This window comes from Microcaecilia unicolor, chromosome 3, assembly GCF_901765095.1.
Source record: "Microcaecilia unicolor chromosome 3, aMicUni1.1, whole genome shotgun sequence".
NCBI classification, from domain to species: domain Eukaryota; kingdom Metazoa; phylum Chordata; class Amphibia; order Gymnophiona; family Siphonopidae; genus Microcaecilia; species Microcaecilia unicolor.
In genome coordinates this window covers 77,768,259-77,784,336 of record NC_044033.1, presented here as the reverse complement: position 1 = coordinate 77,784,336, position 16,078 = coordinate 77,768,259, and the positions used below count along the sequence as shown (strand labels likewise).

The 16,078-nt window shown below is 43.1% G+C and overlaps 1 protein-coding gene across 6 annotated transcripts in view; it reads left to right on the top strand.

The window, feature by feature from the left end:
- Positions 1-16,078, top strand: part of RCOR3 (REST corepressor 3) — a 224,130-nt gene that overhangs the window by 101,016 nt on the left and 107,036 nt on the right. The gene's annotated exons all lie outside the window — the stretch shown is intronic.

Genomic DNA, 16,078 nt, shown 5'->3' with positions numbered 1-16,078 from the left:
ATTAGTCTATTCATAAGATGACCAAAAAACAGAAGGAAAAAGCCTCGAATGAGCTCCAAGCAATACAATCCCTTCGGAGCTCAAACTTTCATCAATGGCATTAAAAAACCTTCCAAAAACCACCATCTTTAATGTTCATTCAGTATTCATTAAACATTTTAATTGATAGTACGTTGTACTTATCTTAAATTCTCTTGATCTTATAAAGAGCGATCTTCATTTCACTCTGGTCCCACAACGACAATTGATGATTGCCTTTGTTTCACAATGCTGCTTCAGGATGTTGCCCTCTGGGACTACAATACAACAAAACTCATTCGCTCTCAATTCTCTTTAAGGCAGCCAGGGTCAACGCCGGATCCTTCCTTCTGCCAGCATTGACTCTGGCTGCCTTAAAGAGAATTGAGAGCGAATGAGTTTTGTTGTATTGTAGTCCCAGATGTCAATATCCTGAAGCAGCATTGCAAAACGCTGGCTATCGTCGATTGTCGTTGTGGGAGAAGAGACTACAAAGTGAAATGAAGACGGCTGTTTAAAGATTTGACTCTATAAGATTAAGAAGATAACTTAATAAGATAAGTATAACGTACTATCAATTAAAATGTTTAATGAAGATTGAATGAACTTTAAAGATGGTGATTTTGGAAGGGTTTTTTTTTTATGCCATTGATGAAAGTTTCAGCTCTGAAGGGATTGTATTGCCTAGAGATCATTTGAGGCTTTTCTTCCATTTTTTTGGTCATCTTATGAATAGATTGATTCTTTGAAAATTCTGAGAGGAATTATATGTATTTTGATCCTGTGATGATATCTGATAGCGCCATCAATATAAAGTTTCTGGAAAGCTCATGAAAGCTTTGACATACACAAGAATTCTTGCTCTGTTGCCACCACATAAGGATCCCCTTAGCCTTGCTCTGTCCATGAATCACATGGATATCTTTTTTAAAAAAGGAAATCTTTTTTTTTCCCCCCTTCATAGTGGTTTGGTCCCCTCAGTGTTTTGGTAATCTTTCATTTTCTTAGACAAGTTTACAGTGATTTTCGGTATATCTTTTCAGTGAGATCCCAGTCTGATCGAGTTTTGCCACAGATATTTCAGCATTTCGTATTGCCACATGTATTTTTCTGGCCTTGTTATGGGAAAGGAGCAGCAGCTTCATGAAATGCCTTGGCTGTAATCAAAAATACATCCTTCATAGATCTTTGTTGATTTGCTTGTTCTACCTGGGTGTGAATCAGTGTCTTTAGTTGTGGCAGTAGTTATTGCCCAGGATCATACAACCACAAATGAGGTTACCTGAGATCTTTAGTTCTGCATCAAAGTTCGTCCCTCCTATATTGGCATCAAAATGACCCAGAAACTGCAATGATCACTGGCAAGCCTATAAATAGGTGGAGTATTTCTACTTGGTTAGGTGTGAAGAAGGAAGCAGGGGTCTTTCCTCCTACTCCCACTCAGTGTATGAGCAGGTTTTGTCTGCATAAATTTCAGAATCTGTGTTTCAAGCCTCTGCTGAACATTAGGCAGACATTGAAGTGTCATCCATGAATCCCAGTGCATGATACTGAAAGTAGGGAGCCTGGCATGAGCTCTTCAACCTTTTCCCCCATGGGAGCTCATCCTCCATCAGGGTATGAAACCATGTTAGCAATTTCCCTTCAGGTCACCCAGGAGGACCTTTCTTCACCTACTAAACCCAGATTGGTTCTGACAGAAGTTTTTGAAGGAGAACCAGTGGCGTTCCTGGGGGGGGGGGGGGGGGGGGGGGCGTTGGGTATGGTCTGCCCCGGATGCACGCCGCTGGGGGGGGGGGGTGCCACGTGCCTGTCGGCGCCACTCGTTCCCGTGCTCCCTCTGCCCCGGAACAGGTTACTTCCTGTTCCGGGGCAGAGGGAGCATGGAATGAGCGAAGCCGACAGGCGCGCAGCACCACCCCCCCCCCCCCCCCCCCCAGCAGGTAAAAATGCACCCGGGGGGGGGGGCGCATTGGCGATCTGCCCCGGGTGTCAGCCGCCCTAGGAGCGCCACTGAGGAGAACTGTATTTGAAGGATTAAAGAGGCCCTCTTGAAACTTATCAAATCACTGTGTATTGAGTGCATCATCACTGATAAAAGCATTAAGGGAAATAATGCCTGGAAAGTCTGTCAGTTGGCTTCAGAGAGGGAAGCCTCATTGAGTCTTTGACACAGCTTGGATCCTTAGCCCCAGCTGTGATCTCAATGGATGTGGTTTTAAGTTCTGTGACTTCTAAGACCAAGACTACTGAAGTAATCTGAGTCAGCATTGGAGGAATCCTGGGATTTCCCTTAGATAATGGGGAGTTAATTCTGAAGAGCAACCCAGCACGAACCTCCCATCTTAGTAACAGATCCCCCTACCAGAGGTTCTTTTCTTTGAAGCTTTTCTTTAGGAACAGTTCAATAACATTCCTTTTTATTTGTAAGTAGAAAGTGAGCCTGGGACACGATTGCTAGAATTCTTGAGGTAAAAAGTACAGTATTGGGCATATCGCTACCATTCACCTGACCAAAATTAATAGACTGCTAACGAAGTGTTAATAGAAATTAGGGACGCCAAGAAATTTGGCAACAGTATAATAATGGGTAACTTCGATTACACCAATATTGACTGAATAAATGATGCATCAGGAAATGATAATGAGCTAAAGTTCTTAGATGAAATAAATGACTGCTTCATGCAACAGCCAGTTCAAGAACTGATGAGAGGGGGGAACTGTTTTGGATCTAATCCTTAGTAGAAAGCAGGACTTAGTGCAAGAAGTAGTGATGTTGGGGCCAGTTAGCAATAATGATCATAGCATGATCAAATTTATAGAGTGAGAACATTAAGGTGGCGGTTCTATAAATTGGTGCCAAGATTTTAAATGCCCTAACGCTATGCACATAGCCTAATTTCTATAACAGCTTCTTGGCACCAAGACACTGTTATAAAATACTAGTGTAAGTAGGCATTGGCACACCTAAAGTTAGGCACCAACATTACACCGTCAGTGACAGTTATAACTGTTGGTGAGTAATTGTGCGCTGAAGTGTGTGTAACTTTATGTGCATATTCTACAGACACATTTATGACCCACTCATCCTCTGCCCATGTTTACCCCCCCCCCCCCCCCGCACTTATGCGTTAAACAATATTGACATGTATGTTTTTAGAATAGCACCTAACACGTAAGTACTGCCATTCTTAACTTATGTGCATAATTGTGTGCATATCTTTAGACACCAGTTTATAGAATTGCCCTTCATGGAAATAGACTGCATTCACATTTAACTTTCAGAAGGCAGCTGCAAAGGATAAAAGTTTAAATTGGGCACAACTGTTGTTTAAAAATGCTATCTTGGAAACCCAGACCAGATGTATTCCACATATTTAAAAAGGTGGAAGGAAGGCCAGACTAGAAGATGGCTTTTTTAAAAAGTAAGGTGGAGACTACAGTAGCCAAAAATGGCAAAAATGTATCCAAGAAACCAGGAAGCAGCATAAGCACTGGCAGTTAGATGCACAGCACTGGTAAAGAAGGCAAAAAGAGAATTTGAAGTTCACCATAAAGGCAAGAACGTTTTCAGGTGCATTAGAAGCAGAAAGCATGTGACTGAGTCAGTTGGACTTCTAGATCATGGAGCAAAAGCAGTACTCTGGGAGGACTAAGCCATAGCAGAGAGTTTAAATGAATTCTTGTATTTGATTTTTAATGAAGAAGCTACCCTTGCCAAAAATGATATTTAAAGGTGGCATGCTGCTGGGACCAAACATTTAGAGCTAAGCATTTTCTGGCGGCATTTATATTTTTCTCCTGTCTAACCTTGGTTTTGCTTTGAGGTATTTTACTACCTGTATTGTCGTGGTGTAAGTTTACAGCAAATTATTTTTTTAAAAATCCTGCTTCTGCATTGCTGTCTTGCTGCTTGCTATCCTCCATTCTATTGAAACACTACTGCTATATTTTGATATACTGAACTATAAAAATCTGGGTTCTCTACTTTGTCTACTGTTTAATATATAAAGGATTAGCAATTGGTTTTTAGTCCAGACACTGTCTTCAGGCCCTGAATTGTTGTTCAACCCACCAACCCTGGGATGGTTTTTTCCTATCCATAACTTCTCACCTTCAGTTGACTTTCTCATTTTTTTTTCAGTGTTATACCATTCTCCATTCTACAGACACTACATTGAATAATCAATCAATTGAGTGATTATTCAATGTAGTGGCTGTTCTGCCTTAACTCTAAGCGAGTCCATTTGGAAACTTAAAGCTTACCCCATCTGCCTCCAGTTCTCTGCTTTGAAAAAAAAAAGTTGCCCCCTTTTGGAAACTTAAAGCTTACCCCATCTGCCTCCAGTTCTCTGCTTTGAAAAAAAAAGTTGACCCCAAATGAAGGAAGAATTAGATGTACTAAAAAGTACATAAGTAATGCCACACTGGGAAAAGACCAAGGGTCCTTGGAGCCCAGCATCCTATCCACGACAGCGGCCAATCCAGGCCAAGGGCACCTGGCAAGCTTCCCAAACGTACAAACATTCTATACATGTTAATCCTGGAATTGTGGATTTTTCCCAAGTCCATTTAGTAGCGGTTTATGGACTTATTCTTTAGGAAACCGTCCAACCCCTTTTTAAACTCTGCCAAGCTAACCGCCTTCACCATGTTCTCCGGCAACGAATTCCAGAGTTTAATTACGCGTTGGGTGAAGAAATATTTCTCCGATTTGTTTTAAATTTACTACACTGTAGTTTCATCGCATGCCCCCTAGTCCTAGTATTTTTGGAAAGCGTGAACAGACGCTTCACATCCACCTGTTCCATTCCACTCATTATTTTATATACCTCTATCATGTCTCCCCTCAGCCATCTCTTCTCCAAGCTGAAAAGCCCTAGCCTCTTCAGTCTTTCTTCATAGGGAAGTCGTCCCATCCCCGCTATCATTTTAATTGCCCTTCGCTGCACCTTTTCCAGTTCCACTATATCTTTCTTGAGATGCGACGACCAGAATTGAACACAGTACTCAAGGTGCGGTCGCACCATGGAGCGATACAGCGGCATTATAACATCCTCACACCTGTTTTCCATACCTTTCCTAATAATACCCAACATTCTATTCGCTTTCCGAGCCGCAGCAGAAGGTTTCAGTGTATTATCGACGACAACACCCAGATCCCTTTCTTGGTCTGTAACTCCTAACGTGGAACCTTGCATGACGTAGCTATAATTCGGGTTCTTTTTTCCCACATGCATCACCTTGCACTTGCTCACATTAAACGTCATCTGCCATCTAGCTGCCCAGTCTCCGTCTCGTAAGGTCCTTCTGTAATTTTTCACAATCCTCTCGCGAGTTAACGACTTTGAATAACTTTGTGTCAACAAATTTAATTACCTCGCTAGTTACTCCCATTTCTAAATCATTTATAAATACATTAAAAAGCAGCGGTCCTAGCACAGACCCCTGAGGAACCCCACTAACTACCCTTCTCCATTGTGAATACTGCCCATTTAACCCCACTCTATTTCCTATCCTTCAACCAGTTTTTAATCCACAATAGGACATTTCCTCCTATCCCTTGACCCTCCAATTTCCTCTGTAGCCTTTCATGAGGTACCTTGTCAAACGCCTTTTGAAAATCCAGATACACAATATCAACCGGCTCCCCTTTGTCCACATGTTTGTTTACTCCTTCAAAGAATTGAAGTAAATTGGTCAGGCAAGATTTCCCAACACAAAAGCTGTGCTGACTCGGTCTCAGTAATCCATGTCCTTGGATGTGCTCTGTAATTTTGTTTTTAATAATAGCCTCTACCATTTTCCCCGCAACCGACGTCAGACTCACCGGTCTATAATTTCCCAGATCTCCCCTGGAACCTTTTTTAAAAATGGGCGTTACATTGGCCACCCTCCAATCTTCTGGTACCACGCTCGATTTTAAGGATAAATTGCATATCACTAACAGTAGCTCCGCAAGCTCATTTTTCAGTTCTATCAGTACTCTAGGATGAATACCATCCGGTCCAGGAGATTTGCTACTCTTCAGTTTGCTGAACTGCCCCATTACGTCCTCCAGGTTTACCGTGAAGTCAGTAAGTTTCAACGACTCGTCCGCTTGAAATATCATTTCCGACACCGGTATCCCACCCAAATCTTCTTCGGTGAAGACCAAAGCAAAGAATTCATTCAATCTCTCCGCTACGTCTTTGTCTTCCTTGATCGCCTCTTTTACCCCTCGGTCATCCAGCGGCCCAACCGGTTCTTTTGCCGGCTTCCTGCTTTTAATATACCGAAAAACATTTTTACTATGTTTTTTTTTTTTGCCTCTAATGCTATCTCTTTTTCGTAATCCCTCTTGGCCTTCTTTATCTGCGCCTTGCATTTGCTTTGACACTCCTTATGCTGCTTCTTGTTATTTTCAGACTGTTCCTTCCATTTTCTGAAGGCATTTCTTTTAGCCCTAATCGCTTCCTTCACCTCACTTTTCAACCAGGCCAGCTGTCTTTTGGAGTTCCGTCTTTTCTAATTAGTGGAATATGTTTGGCCTGGGCCTCCAGGATGGTATTTTTGAACAGCGTCCATGCCTGTTGTACAGTTTTTACCCTCTCAGTTGTCCCCCAAAGTATTTGACTTCCTGTGTATAGTTACTTCAAGGTCAATATTAAAACTGATCATATTATGATCACTGTTATCAAGCGGCCCAATACCATAACGTCCCTCACCAGATCATGTGCTCCACTAAGGACCAAGTCTAGAATTTTTCCTTCTCTCGTCGGCTCCTGCACCAGCTGCTCCATCAAGGAATTGTACCTCTCTAGTGTGTCCTGATGTTATATTTACCCAGTCTATATTTGGATAATTGAAGTCACCCATTATTATCACATTGCCCATTTTGTTTGCATCTCTGATTTCTTTTATCATTTCTGCGTCTACCTGCTCATTCTTGTGAGGCAGACAGTAGTACACTCCTATCACCGTCCTTTTCCCTTTTATACATGGAATTTCAACCCACAATGATTCAAAGGTGTGACTTGTGTCCTTCTGAATTTGTAATCTATCTGAGTCAAGGCTCTCGTTAATATACAATGCTACCCCTCCACCAGTCCGGTCCACCCTATCACTACGATATACTTTGTACCCCGGTATGACAGTGTCCCACTGGTTATCCTCCTTCCACCAGGTCTCAGTAATGCCTATTATATCCAATTTTTCATTTAGTGCAATATATTCTAACTCTCCCATCTTATTTCTTAGACTCCTAGCATTTGCATATAGACATTTCAAAGTATGTTTGTTGTTCCTATTTGCATGATGCTTAGTACTGGACACTACTGACTTGCCATCTTTTGTCTGATCTTTAGTTGTATTTAAGGGCACCTGGCCTACCACGGTCTGTTGTGCAACCTCACTATCCAGAAACCCTATCTTCCCTGTTTGTGAGGTATCTTTGCAAGATACCTTATCCCGAACTATGCGCTTTTGTGTGACTGTCGGCCTTCCCCCCCCCCCCCCCCCCCCCCCCCCGTTTCTAGTTTAAAAGCTGCTCTATCTCCTTTTTAAATGCCGATGCCAGCAGCCTGGTCCCACCCTGGTTAAGGTGGAGCCCATCCTTTCGGAATAGGCTCCCCCTTCCCCAGAATGTTGCCCAGTTCCTAACAAATCTAAAACCCTCCTCCCTGCACCATTGTCTCATCCACGCATTGAGACTCTGGAGCTCTGCCTGTCTCTTGGGCCCTGCGCGTGGAACAGGTAGCATTTCAGAAAATGCTACCCTAGAGGATCTGGATTTGAGCTTTCTACCTAAGAGCCTAAATTTGGCTTCCAGAACCTCTCTCCCACATTTTCCTAGGTCATTGGTACCCACATGTACCAAGACAGCGGACTCCTCCCCAGCACTATCTAGAATCCTATCTAGGTGACGCGTGAGGTCCGCCACCTTCGCACCAGGCAGGCAAGTCACCAGGCGATCCTCACGTCCACCAGCCACCCAGCTATCTATATGCCTAATGATCGAATCACCAACTACAACAGCTGTCCTAACCTTTCCCTCCCGGGCAGCACTTGGAGACATATCCTCGGTCCGAGAGGATAGTACATCCCCTGGTGGGCAGGTCCTGGCTACAGGAGTGCTTCCTACTTCACCAGGGTGATGCTCTCCTTCTAGGAGGCCTCCCTCCTCCAAGGTAGCACAAGGGCTACCAGACTGGAGGTGGGACTTCTCTACAACATCCCTGTAGGTCTCCTCTATGTATCTCTCTGTCTTCCTCAGCTCCACCAAGTCTGCTACTCTAGCCTCAAGAGAACGGACACGTTCTCTAAGAGCTAGGAGCTCTTTGCATCGGGCACACACATATGACATCTCACCAACTGGGAGATAATCAAAAAGAACCTCCTCCAGGAAGCCTATCCACCCCCACTTCCACAAAGAATCAAAACTAGGAATGAACGGACTACTGTTCATTCTGGCAGGGCATGACCAGTTAGACAAACACCTACTCCCTCAAAAGATACGCCTGCATAATACCTTCTCTGCCCTGGTAAATGAAGAAGCTCCAATAATAAAATCTGATGTTACCGAAAAAGTTCATTGTGAGTAACATCAAAAGTAGAGAATACTCTGGGAAATACAATTAATCCTTCCCAATACCAAACATAAAAAAAGATCATGAAACAAACAATATAAAACAAAACTCTGTGGATGAAATCTACTCCTTAAATTAAATTTTTTTTTTGCCATTTCTTAAATAAAAAAAATAATTTTTGGACAATCTAATGAAGAAAATTCCAGACTAGGGCAGCTTGAAATGATAAAGATGAATTAGACAATCTATCAGACAATCTATCAGTGGGAAAACCAAGAAGCATCTGGTCTCTAGTGGCATATGACACACTACCCTTTAGCAGATGAAAAGATTTAGCTAGAAAAGCATGAGCACCACTATAAAGTGAAGGGTACAGAGCTTAAATTGAACTTTCACTTTGATAGCTAGAGAAGTTTGTGAAAAAGAGGGGTAATGGATTCGTATTTGAAAGGTGAAAAAAATCAGCCGAGCATCCACAGGGCTACTGAGAGGAGAGGTGGGGGGTGGGGGCAAAATTCCCTGGTACGGACAAGCTTCTTCCTGCCTGCCTGCTTATGGGTCTGTCTCCTGCTCCTATGTGCTCGGAGGACCCGGATGATTGTATTAATGTGATAACCTGGGTGACCCTGGTTATAGTGTTAATGTAATCATCCGGGTCCTGGCCCACAGGAGTAGGAGACAACAGACCAAGGGAGGAGCAGTCGGACACAGGAAGGTTAAGGGGGTGGGTGGGTGTGGCTGGCCCAGTGGGGGGGGCAGGCGGGCAGCTGTCCTAGCCTAGGCCTGGCTGTTTCTTTCAGCGACCCTGGCCACATTCTGTGCCAGTTGCAACCTATTCTTTAATCTCTCTGAGCATTGCAGTAGTCAAGATGCACAAACAAAAGGCTGAATCAAAAGCCTGAACACTGGTTGATCAAAAGACGTTTTTTGGTGGTGGTTTTTTTTTTTTTTTAATATAGCAGAAGAATCTATTTTACTAATTTATTAAGCTGTAACTTCAACCGAAGTTGCTTATTAACCTCAACCCCTAATATACAGGATGAAATGTCAAGTGTATATTTATCTACTCCAGTCTCTAGACTTGGGTTGTTATGTAAAATATTTGAGGGGTCAATCAAAAACTTAGTTTTCTTTTTGTTTAATTTTAATTTATGGTGAGAGACCCATGATTCAATTAACTCCAAGCAACCTTGAAGACCAAATGATCCATCACTGCTACTCAACTGTAATGGAAAAAAAACAGTGTCATCTGCATAAATAAATGCTTTCATACTCTTTTTCTCCAAAGCTACAACCAAGGACTGCATTAAAACTCTAAAAACTGTAGAGAGAGAGAGAGAGAGGTGAACTCTGAGGAACACGACATAATGCCCTCCAAAATTCTGAAAGCTCCCTACATCTTCACAATACAAGATCTATTTGACAGAAAGTCCTAATACCAACTGAGAAACTTCCCCACTGAATGCCTAATCCATCTAAAATTTGAACCAGAATATTATGATCAACAAGGTCGATTGCACTTGATAGGTCAAATTGAATAATCAAAAAACTTTGTCCTTGACTTAATAAATTAATCCCAAGCACTATTGGACCACTGTTTGCGTGCTGAATCTCCTCTGGAAATCTGATTGAGACTGGTGCAAAATTCCTGATTTATCCAAATCTGGAATTTAGTTATTCCGTTACCCAACCCTCCATGAATTTTGTAAGGAGCAGGATAGAGGCAGCTCGTTTATAATTTGTTGACTCTTGAATATCACTCTTCTTGTTCTTCAAAACTAGGGTGAGTACTATTTCTCCGAAGCAACCAGATCTCAATAGTGTATTGAACCAACAAGTCACTGCATTCACAAAGGAGGTAGATGGGGCCCTCATCAAATAGACTGGACATGTGTGCAGTTTGACTTAGCATATTTATGAAGCAGTCTCCCAACATTACCTGTTGTAATAACATCAAACTGCTCCCAGATCCTATGAACAAAAATATCAAAACCCTCTTCTTCCCAAACATCACAAAAATCATTGTGTAAAGCTACTTGATTTCTAATCCTCACTATCTGGTCTCTAAAATACAATGCCAGATTGGAGGCTGAAGGGGTTATCAATTTAAAGGGGTACATAAGTAATGCCACACTGGGAAAAGACCAAGGGTCCATCGAGCCCAGCATCCTGTCCACGACAGCGGCCAAGCCAGGCCAAGGGCACCTGGCGAGCTTCCCAAACGTACAAACATTCTATACATGTTATTCCTGGAATTGTGGATTTTTCCCAAGTCCATTTAGTAGCGGTTTATGGACTTGTTCTTTAGGAAACCGCCTAACCCCTTTTTAAACTCTGCTAAGCTAACCGCCTTCACCACGTTTTCCGGCAACAAATTCCAGAGTTTAATTAAATTTATTACACTGTAGTTTCATCGCATGCCTCCTAGCCTAGTATTTTGGAAAGCGTGAACAGACGCTTCACATCCATCCGTTCCACTCCACTCATTTTATATACCTCTATCATGTTTCCCCTCAGCCGTCTCTTCTCCAAGCTGAAAAGCCCTAGCCTCCTTAGTCTTTCTTCATAGGGAAGTCCCGTCCCGGTTATCATTTTAGTCACCCTTCGCTGCACCTTTTCCAATTCTACTATTATCTTTCTTGAGATGCGGCGACCAGAATTGAACACAATACTCAAGGTGCGGTCGCACCATGGAGCGATACAACGGCATTATAACATCCTCCCACCTGTTTTCCATACCTTTCCTAATAATACCCAACATTCTATTCGCTTTCCTAGCCGCAGCAGCACACTGAGCAGAAGGTTTCAGTGTATTATCAATGACGACATCCAGATCCCTTTCTTGGTCCGTAACTCCTAACGTGGAACCTTGCATGACGTAGCTATAATTCGGGTTCTTTTTTCCCCACATGCATCACCTTGCACTTGCTCACATTAAACGTCATCTGCCATTTAGATTAAACTGTCCACAATTAGTCACATTATTTACCACACTAAAACATTTTTTTTTTTTAGTAGTTGGCTCTATCAATCCCTCTTTTACTTGAAACCAGTTTGAAGTTATACTGTTTAACTGAAATCCTCTAGTTTTCTACTGAGAGCTCTCCTCTACTTCCTTTCCAACCTCCTACGATCCCTTTTCAGTGTCAGTAGTGCTTTAGCAGATATTCCTTATAGAATATCAAAAGAGCTTAAAATAAAAGCAAAAACTATTCTCTGAGGACAAGCAAGCCAATTCATTCTCACATGTGGGTGACATCATCCACGGCATCCGGTGCAGAACGCTTTTTCAGCATAAGAGCTCACGGCAGCAATTCCACTATGCATGCGAGAATGCTTTACCACCCAATTTCGGTTGGGAACACATCACTTTAAATATTGTTTGTTTCCTTTTGGCCTTGCTTCCAGGATTATTCACCAAATGTCTAGCTATAGTTGAAGCGTCGCTACGCAGATTGGGAGTTAATGTGTTTCCCTACCTGGACGATTGGTGGTACCCTTGAGATTTTCTGAAAGTAGGTTACCCCCTCATTGGGTTTCTTTGCCACTCTGTACAATCTCAAAGTCCCCCAGTACTGTTCCTCAGGGCACACGACAGACTGTCTGATTCCTTCCGTCTCCATTTGGGTTATAACCTTCTGTATACGTATCCTCCCATCCTCTCCTGGGGAAGACTTTGCTGAAACTTGAGCAAGATCGGGGGATCATGATCCTGATTGGCCCAGGCAAATCTGGTTCCCTCTTCTGGGGTTGTCCCCTGAAGAACCCTGGAGAGTTGAGTGTTTTCTGATCTTCAACAGAGAATGAGGGGTGTCTTCTGCATACCAATCTCCAATCCCTGGCCCTCACAGCCTGGATGTTGAGAGCTTAGGATTTGCTTCCTTGCATCTTCCAGAGGGTCTCTCAAGAGGTGTTAATTTTTCAAATGGAGGAGTTTTGCTCTCTGGTATGAGGGCAGGGCCTTGGATCCTTTTCTTGCCCTACACGGATCCTGCTTGAATACGGTCTGGTCTTGAAACCAATTCTGTAAGGGTTTATCTCGGTGAAATTAGTGCTTACCCTCCCGTAAGCCCATATCTGGGTAGCCTCTAGTTATTGAGAGATTTGCTTTTGACAGAGCCCTCTGTCCTACCTCCACCTGTTATCATGGGGCCTCAATGTCATCCTCACCCAGCTGGTGAAAGCTTTTTGAGCCACTTGATTCCAGCCCACTGAAGTATTTGACCTGGAACGGTCTTGTTTTTGGTGGCTGTTATTCAGCTCGCAGAATCAGTGAGTTTCTGGCCTTGGTAATGGATCCATCTTACACAAAATTTCATCATAACAGAGTAGTTCTCTGCACACACCCTGCCTAAGGTTGTATCTGAGATCCATCTGAATCAGTCAGTCATTCTTCCAGCATTTTTTACCAAACCAAACGCCTACCCTGGCAAAAGCGCACTGCACACCTTGGGACTGCAAGCAAGCATTGGCCTTTTACCTGGAGTAGAGTAGGCCATACGGACAGTCCACACAGCTTTTTGTTTTCTTTTGATCCCAACAGGATGGGAGTCGCCATTGGGAAAAGCACAGTCTCTAATTGGCTGGCAGATTGCATTTGTTTCACTTATACGCAAACTGGACTGACTTGAGGGCCATGTCAAAGGCTCATAATGTCAGAAACATGGTGGCGTCGGTAGCCCACTTGAGATGAGCTTCTATAGACTATATTTGCAAGGCTGCTATATGGTCGTCTTCAGTCCACACATTCCTATCTCACTATGTTTTGAGCAAATACCTGATACAGTAGTTAGTTTGGACAGAATTTGGAGTCTAGAGTCCAACTCCACCCTCCTAGGCCTGTTTTGTTCTGTTTCAGGCTGCACTCTTACACAGTTTGTATATAGTTTTAGGTTAATTCAAACTAGAACTTGCTGTTGCAAGTTCCTATTGTTGTACTGTTGTTTTTGGTGAGCCCAGTAGCTGGAGATTTCCACATGAGAGAATGAACTGGCTTTCTTGGCCTCGAAGAAAGTGAAGAAGCTTTCCTGTAGCAGTTATTCTCTGAGGACAGCAGGCCATTAATTCTCACATACCTTCCTACCTCCCCTTGGAGTTGTCTTGTATAGCTATTTTACTGTACTGATAGTCCTGCACACTTGTGGCAGGTGGAAGACACGCATGCATGGTGGGAGTGCTGTTGTGTGCTCTTGAATATAGTATGCTGTAAAAGCATCCATACTGGACACCATGAATGTCACCCATGGATGAGAATTAATGGCCTGCTGTCCTCTGAGAATACCTGTTATAGTTAAGTATCTTCACTATACTGCTGGAAGACTCCATTATTAGAAGAATCAGCTTGAGATCATAGTTCAAGGGACAGAATAAGGTTGAATGCCTCCTGAGATTCTTAGCTAGGAGAAACATAAATCAAATTGTTGATAATCGAGAAGAAAGTAAATATAATAAAACTGTTATCCATCTGAGAACAAATGACCTGGTTAGAAATAGCATCTCTGCAGTACAAAGAGACTCTCCAAATTTCGGGGAAGAAACTTGTTGTATTAAAAAAAAAAAAAAACATATTTAAATACTGTAGCATTTTCAGAAGTTCTACCTATTCATGGCACGGGAGATGAGAGGCTGCAGTGCACAACCAGCTTCAACAATTGGCTTCAAATCTGGTAAATACAAGAAGGTTTTAGATAATGTATATAGGTGGCTGGAGGAGTTGATGAAAGAACAAGAGGCTATACGGTAAAGATGGGCTGCATCTTCCGGTGGCGAGAAAGAGGATACTTAGTGAGAAATTCAGTCAATATATTTCTAGTGTTTTGATGGGGGTGGCAAATGACTCTGGAGTAATCTAGAGAATACTGTACAGAGAGGGTGGCAGATGCATGGAATGGCCTCCTGATGGAGGTGCTGGAAATGAAGACTGAATTCAAGAAACCATGGGACAAGTGCAAAGAATATTTAAGGCAGAAAAAGGGTTAGTATAGATTAGTAGAGGGTATGGATGGGCAAACTGAATAGGCCACATGGCCTTTATGTTTCTGTTTCTATGTCTATAAATGATTTTGAAATGGGAACAGCAAGTGAGGCAATTATATTTGCAGTTGAAGCAAAATTATTCAAAGTTGTTAAGTCATATGTGGATTGTAAGAAATTGCAGGAGGACCTTGGGAGACTAGAAGACTAAGAGGGGCATAATCGAAAGGGACACCCAAGTTTTGCTGAGGACATCCTCGCAAAACGTCCCGGTGGACGGGCGGGGAAACCCGTATTATCGAAACAAGATGGTCGTCCATCTTTCGTTTCGATAATATGGTCGGGGACGCCCAAATCCTGAAATTTAGGTCGTCCTTAGAGATGGTCGTCCCTAGACTTGGTCGTTTCTGATTTTTGGCGATAATGAAAACCAAGGACGCCCATCTCAGAAATGACCAAATGCAAGCCCTTTGCTCGTGGGAGGAGACAGCATTAGTAGTGCACTGGTCCCCCTGACATGCCAGGACACCAACTGGGCACCCTAGGGGGCACTGCAGTAACCTTCATAAATTGCTCCCAGGTACATAGCCCCCTTGTGTGCTGAGCCCCCCAAATCCCCCCAAAACCCACTTCCCATAATTGTACACCACTACCATAACCCATACGGGTGAAGGGGGGCAGCTAAATGGTGGGTACAGTGGGTTTCTGGTGGGTTTTGGAGGGCTCACATTTACCACCACAAGTGTAACAGGTAGGGAGGGCATGGGCCTTGGTCCACCTGCCTGAAGTGCACTGCACCCACTAAAACTGCTCCAGGGACCTTCATACTGCTGTGATGGACCCGAGTATGACATTTGAGGCTGGAAAAAATTATTTTTAAAGATGTTTTTTAGGGTGGGAGGGGGCTAGTGACCACTGGGGGAGTAAGGAGAGGTCACCCCCGATTCTCTCTGGTGGTCATCGGGTCAGTTCGGGCTCCTTTTTGTGCCTTGGTTGTGAAAAAAAAAAAAACAGGACCAGGTAAAGTGCTCGTCAGGGACACCCTTTTTTTTTCCATTATGGATCGAGGACGTACATGTGTTAGGCATGCCCAAGTCCCGCCTTCGCTACGCCTCCGTGAACTTTGGTCATCCCCGTGACAGAAAGCAGTTGGGGACACCCAAAATCGGCTTTCAATTATACCGATTTGGGCGACCCTGTGAGAAGGACGCACATCTTCTGATTTGTGTCGAAAGATGGGCGTCCTTCTCTTTCGAAAATGAGCCTGTAAGCATCTAAATGACAGAGAAAATTTAATGTGGACCAGAGCAAAGTGATCTACAGTTTATAGAGAAGAATAATCCAAATTATAGCTATACAATGCTACATTCCACATTAGGAATTCTACCTAGAAAAAGGATCTAGATGTTGTCATGTATAGCACATAGAAATCTCAGCAAAGCGTTATCTCTCCATAGTGGACTGCTCCTTGAGTATTATGTGCAGTTCTTCTTGCAGCATCTCAAATATTATTATTATTA